At 29.2% G+C, this 6922-nt stretch overlaps 1 non-coding gene across 1 annotated transcript; it reads left to right on the top strand.

The window, feature by feature from the left end:
* The first annotated feature begins 454 nt into the window (after positions 1-454).
* On the top strand, positions 455-561 carry LOC133813305 (small nucleolar RNA R71). Its single transcript, XR_009884332.1, has one exon. It is a non-coding gene; the product is annotated as a small nucleolar RNA R71 (small nucleolar RNA).
* Positions 562-6922: the final 6361 nt, after the last annotated feature.

The raw sequence follows: 6922 nt of genomic DNA, 5'->3' as shown, positions 1-6922 counted from the left end.
TGTGTTGGAAAATGGGCTATCAGAAGAAGGTTTTCCATATGAATGTAAAGCATTAGCCTCTTCAAAAAATGTTTCAATAAAAGAAGGACATGATTGAGCATTATGACATGAACTAGCACATAAAGAACAAACATCTTTTTTAGGTTGCACATGAGAATTCATAGATTGACTTATTACTAAGGCTTCTACTTTTCTTGCTAATTTATCAAATGATGTTCTTAAATCACTTTATTCTTTTATTTCATATTTTCCTTCTCTTTTTGGTGAAGGGTTGGCTCTAGACCTAGGCTCAGAATAATTCCATTGTTGTGAATTAACAGACAATTCTTCAAGAGCGTCCCAAGCCTCTTGCCCTTGCAATTTTAAAAAGTTTCCAGTATGCATAGATTGAATCATTTGTCGGTTTGAAGGGGTTAAACCATCATAAAAATATTTTACAAGTCTCCATTTTTCAAAACCATGGTGGGGACATTTTAATAATAAATCTTTAAATCTTTCCCAACATTCATAAAATTCTTTGTTATCTTTTTGATAAAATTCGAAGATTTCTCTTCTTAAACTATCAGTTTTGGACATGGGGAAAAATTTAGCAAGGAATTTATTAAAAAGTTGATCCCGAGTAGTGATGGTTCCAGTTGGAAGTGAGTTTAACCAAGCTTTGGATCTATCTTTTAAAGAAAAAGGAAACAACCTAAGTTTAATCGACTCATCTGAAAATTTTTGAAAACGAAAGGTTGAGCAAATTTCCAAAAAATCTTTCACATGCATGTATGGATCCTCTCTTTCTAAACCATAAAATGATGGTAACAATTGAATGATTGATGGTTTAAGTTCAAAATGAGTGACATTAGTAGTGGGCAAAACAATGCATGATGGAGCATTAGATGAAATAGGTGAAAAGTATTCAAGAAGAGTTTTTTCTTGCACAACATTAGGTTCTTGTTCCATTATGCTTAAATTTTCAAAAACACTTTCAATTTCACGTAAAGACACTAATTTTTTCACCAAATGATTTTTTGAATTACGATGCCAATGATGCATACAATGTCACAAATTTCACAAAGTAACACAAACAATCACAAGAAAACAAATTTCTGATGTGGAAGATCAGTTAGAACCGCAACCACAGAGCATACTTATAACAAGGAGAGATTATAATATTTATATATATATTTATATTTTTTATGATTTTTTTATGATTTTTTTTTATTTTTTTGGTTTAACTTGTTCCCAGGCCTATTTGATTCCACTTACTCACAACTTAATAACAACTCCCCGAGGTTAATTAATAAGCGTGGATGGGAACTTTGCCAAATTTCCTTTAAGCAAAAATTGCTTATGTTGAAAGAACAAGCTTTGTTTTTTAGTTTTTTTTTTTCAAGTATTTTCTTAAACAATAAAATTACAACTAACTAAATGCAATAATTAAGAAAAAAAAATGACAATAGCAATAGTAAATAGTTATATAAAAATTAGGAGGCACTAATGCCATCAATTAAATGATCAACAAAAAATAAAAATTAGGAGGCACTAATGCCATCAACCAATACTAATAATAATAATGATAATAATAATAAAACTTAGGAGGCACTAATGCCATCAACTAAGATAAAAATAAAATAAAAGCTAGGAGGCACTAATGCCATCACTAGAAATGATAGATTGCTCAAGTATGTAGGAGGCAAAAAATGCACTCAACTATCAAGTAATTAGGAGGCACAAATGCACTCAACTAAAAAAACATAAAAAGTAAAAGAAAAAGAAAAATGGTTAGGAGGCACTAATGCACTCAACTAATAAGTAAGTAGGAGGCACTAAATGCCATCAACTACCAAGATATATATATAATATAATATATAACAATATAAATAAATATATGTATAACTTTCTTTTTTTTTCTTTTTCGATTTTTACCCTTTTTTTTATTTTTTTTATAGATATATATATTTTACTTTTTTTTTAAGATAATTGTGCAAATAAAAAAATAAAATAACTAGTAGAAGAATGTTACTTACCTTGTAGAAAGACCGTTTCTTTCTTGCAACTCCCCGGCAACGGCGCCAAAAACTTGTTGGTCTCAAAAGAGGGTGTTTTAATAATTAAACTCCCAAGTGCACGAATCGTTTCAGAATATAATGTTCATGTAAATATGAGGTCGAACCCATGGGAGTTGACTAACATAAAAAGAAACTATTTCAAACAAAACAAGAATATTCTAACCTAGTTCCAAATATTTGATGAGATTTTGTTTTAGAAAAATAAAAGACAAGTAATAAAAAGATTAATGATTAAATAGAAAAATGGTTTTCAAATGAGATATGTAAAATAAGATTATTAAGATATTAGAATCCACAAAATGCAAGTTCAATAGTATTTATAAGTATATTGATTTCCAAGTTTAGATATAGTTGAAATAAATCACACTATACTTTTTTCAAAATACATTTTCTATTCAAGCACAAGTTACTTTAAAAATGTAGGATTTTTCTTCACTTATATAAGATATAATTTCTAAGCATTAGTTGTGTTACAACCTAATGAAACTACAAAAAATCAAAGAGATTATGTTTAGGCAAAATATGATACTTATGTTCTAAGAATTAGATGTGAACAATTTAATAAAAAACATTTAATCAAAGAATATCATATTTTTGCATAATGAAGAGCTAAGTGTAATATGCTTTAACAATCAATAATAGATGAAAAATGCATATCTTTGGTAGAAAAATCCATAAACAGTATTGTACAAATGGGAAATCAACATACAACAAAAAATACTATCTAGTTACATTTTGCTTCATCATCATCTTAATAACCTTTGAAAAAGATTAGAAGCTCATAACTAGATTGAAATAAAAATTACAAAATAACATACTTGACATGCTCTTCAAAAGATGAAAATGGTAGAGAGAAAATAGTGAAAAATATGAAGTGTAGAAGAGGTTGAAAAGATGAAGAAGAAGAGCTCCCCAATTGGTCTTACAATACTCTATTTATAGGCAAAATATGGAGATTAAATTAATCAAATTAATTTAATTATGTTGGGAAGTGGTAGGATAAATAGAGTAAGTGTAAGAGTATTGGAAAGATGAAATGTTTGGTTGGATAAAAGATTAGTGAAAAGCTAGGGTAAAAAAATGAATTAGGAATGTTTATTTAGGTGAGAAAAATAGGGAAGAGTAAGTTGATATTTTAGTGAAAAGAAAAAAGAGGACATTGGGAAAAAATATGGTTTTTTAGCCATTTTGGTGGCTGTGGCAAAGTGGGTTCGGTTTGGCATGAGTGAGCTGAAGGTAACGTGGGCCTGGGGTGAGATTGGGCCAGGCGGGAAATTGGGCCACGGCTGGTGGGCTGGCAGCAGCTGAATGAATGCTGGGCCGTGGGCTGCTGGGTGATGTGGTGCATCATGTGATGGTTGGTTTGTTGATGAAGAGCCAGGCGTTGGGGATGCTGAATGTTGAGGTGCTGGTAGCACTTGATTTATGCAGCTGATGGATGGGCCGACTAGAGAGGAGATTGTTGGAGATGGTCAGCTGGGGCTTCAGGAGGCGACAGCTGGCGTTGGCTGGAGGCTGGTGATGCTTGTCCGTACGGCTGGCGTGAAGGAGATGTTGCTATATGCTGAGGCAACTAGCGGGCCTGAGCAGTGGGCCTTGCTTGGGCCTGGAGAAATGCCACTTTCCTTGCTTTCCCTTTACAGAAATGCCATTTTTTCACCATTCTTCTTTGCTTTTCAAGACCATAAATTCCCTACAAAATAAATATAAAATAAATTATAATACAATATTTTCAATTATAAAATAAATCAATTTAATTCTTTGAAAATATTAATTATAACTTAATTATATTTTACATTTAAGTTCAATAATACAACATTTTTTTACCACTAATTATTCAAATAATTAACTACAACATTTTACAACAAAATAATTATAAAAACACACAAAAGTATATAAAATCATGATAAGACTAATAAATTCAAAATTACTTAAAAACTTAATAAATTATTTAAAAACTCAAGAATTAAGCAACAATTAGCACATAAAAAGTGGTAAAATAACTCTATTTTGTAGAGTTATCAAGTTCATTCTAATTTTTTTATTTAAACATCGTTGCATTTACCTTTGAGTTTTCCGATTTAATTTCGTTGACGAGATTTCACCGTCAACAGTAAGACATCTCGGTAAAGGTGCTTTATATAATATGATTATATATGACATGAATCAATATGAATAAAAGTCTTTATCTAAAAACCATTTAATAATGAAGACTTGTAATTCATATCATAATTGATGATCATTTATAGATCAACCTAAATCCTGAGTGTTCATGAACTCCTGTTCATGTTTTTTAAATATTTTGATTAATTCATTAAGGTCTCTTCATAGAATGAGGCTAATGACTTTTGTTTTGGAGATTTAATATCATGGATGGCTGGGAACATTTATCAACAATACGGAATCTAATCTTTCCTAACGGATCGTATATTGGTTCCCTTAAGGGTTAATTCTAGAACTGAATGATTTTGAGCTCAAATCTATAATTATATTATAGATTAATTATTCACTAGTGAATTAATGGTACTTAAGGAATAAGAAGTAAATTAGAAAGGTAAAATGGTAATTATTCCATTCTAATTTATGAACTAATTAATTTAAGGGTTGAACTATAGTAAGATGGTTATATCAATGGACAGCTTAAAAATAAGATTTCTATAAAAGTATATCTATAACATAAAGGGTTCAATTCTGAATTTGTAGTGGAGAAATATCAAAATTAATAAATTGACTATTATGATTAAAGAGTTTAATTATTTAGTTTCAATTTATTGGTGCTTAATGTTATAGGTCCATGGTCCCCGAAATGGCTCAAACAAACATTGACAAATATAAATACAAAAATGGGCAAAATGACTTATTTGATAAGTAAAATATTTTTCTATGCACTAAACATAATTATTCTATAATGATGTGTAGTTAATTAATTAAGAATTAATTAATTATTTGATTTAACAAAAATATAATTAATTTATTTTTGGGTTTTTGGTATTTAAATAATGATAAAAATTGGGAAAAATCACATACCTTCCTGGCATGTGGTGGACGTGTAGCACAGTGCACAGTCATTGTGCTACACGCACAAGAAGCTTCTAGAAGTTTCTTTGTTCCACAATTTTAGTTATTTAAATATTAAATAAATAATGAGATATTGTAATATGATTAAAATATTATTATTTAAACAAAATTTGATAACTGATTAGTTATTTTTAAATTGTTTTAAATAACTAATATTTTATTTTTCATATATTGGATATATTAAATATAGGAGATCAATTTTTCAGAGCGATACTTTGAGTGATAGAAAATATATCATGAAATCTCATTGAGAGAAATAGAATAGTGATACAAGCATAGGTCATTGTTCTTCACAAACTTAGGTCCAAACTTTATCAGATCACATGTGTTGAGAACATTTGATGAATAAATTTTGCCTATTGTTTTGTATAACGAGTCCACACTCGTTCTTTGTGTGTTGAGAACATTTTGGAAGATCTTGGTGTGAGATCTCAAGTATTTTGACGTACAAAAGGATAGCAGCTAGGAAGGACTTGAGGTAATTTTTCTATTCATCTCTTTGATTCAATATATATATGTATGTGAGAAAGTAGATCTAGAAATCTTGTGGGATTAAATTAACAATTTTGATTGTTGTTCCGCTTCATATAATCTCTGATTTGATCTATAAAAACCGACAAATGGTACCAGAGCCATCTTCCCTATATATATATTGAATCTGTGTGGGTTTAGTTTTATGCATTTATTTATTTATGATGAATGAATGGATGGCTTAATATGATTGAATGCATGGGAATGTTGAATCGTTAATTGTATGGTATTTTTGGGTTAGGATTTGTTTATGATTAGATCATTGTGTAAGCCATTAAGGGGCATAGGATTTATGTAATTTTATTTGGTTTTTGAAATGATAAAATTGTAATTCCGATCACAAAAAGTCAAAACGGAGCCTGGGATTCAGAATTCAGCCACCGTTCCTTCGAGGCCACCCTCCGAGCCGCTGCCAGGGACGTCCATACGGTTCCGTACAGTGGGCCCCGACAGCACCTCCAAGTGCCACGTGTCCCCGTCTTACTGGTCCATATTTTTTTTATTGTTCTGAAATTAATCTGTTATTTTTTTTATTTTTAAAATGTTAAATATCCGATTTGTTAGAAATTTGATATTTAAATAATGAGATAATTGTGTTATCCTAACAAACTTTTTTGAATATCTTATTTACAAATTTATTTTTAAAATAGCAGATTTTAATTAAATTTAGTTTATGTTTTAATTAAAAGTTGTTTTAATTAGAAGAAAAATAAAATAATGATTATTTTAAAGTTTTGTTTTAATTAATCAAGATAATTAGAAAATTGTTTTCTTATTATTATTTTGGACCAGCGACACATATCCTACCGAAAGTAAAGTAAAGAAGCCTGATGGAGATCAATGTTGTAAAATTAGAAATACCCAAAAGCACTCGGTTCAAAATTTATTGTTTATTTATTCATTTATTTAAATAATTGTTTTCATGTGATTGATAACATGTTCATGCATTTTGTGTCATACATAAAAAATCCCACACAGTTATTATCATGCATCTCATTGGTAAAAACATGATTATTAGGATTGTCCTATATGTTTATATGATTTATTTTGCGAAACCAATTGCATATAAATTACTTAGTTTTATTCTTTGAAAACTTGGTAAAATATCACACCGGTTTTTTAAAGTCTTTATGACTTAATTTCTTTAAACCAAATTTATTTTAAAATTATTTTTTAGTAAAGTTTAGATGAACATAATTGGTAATTTAAAATTGGATATGGACCTAGAAACTTGCTTTCTTACCAATTTAAATTAT

Source organism: Humulus lupulus, chromosome 1 (assembly GCF_963169125.1).
Source record: "Humulus lupulus chromosome 1, drHumLupu1.1, whole genome shotgun sequence".
NCBI classification, from domain to species: Eukaryota; Viridiplantae; Streptophyta; class Magnoliopsida; order Rosales; family Cannabaceae; genus Humulus; species Humulus lupulus.
The sequence above is the reverse complement of the archived record's forward strand: the minus strand, read 5'-3'. Positions and strand labels throughout refer to the sequence as shown.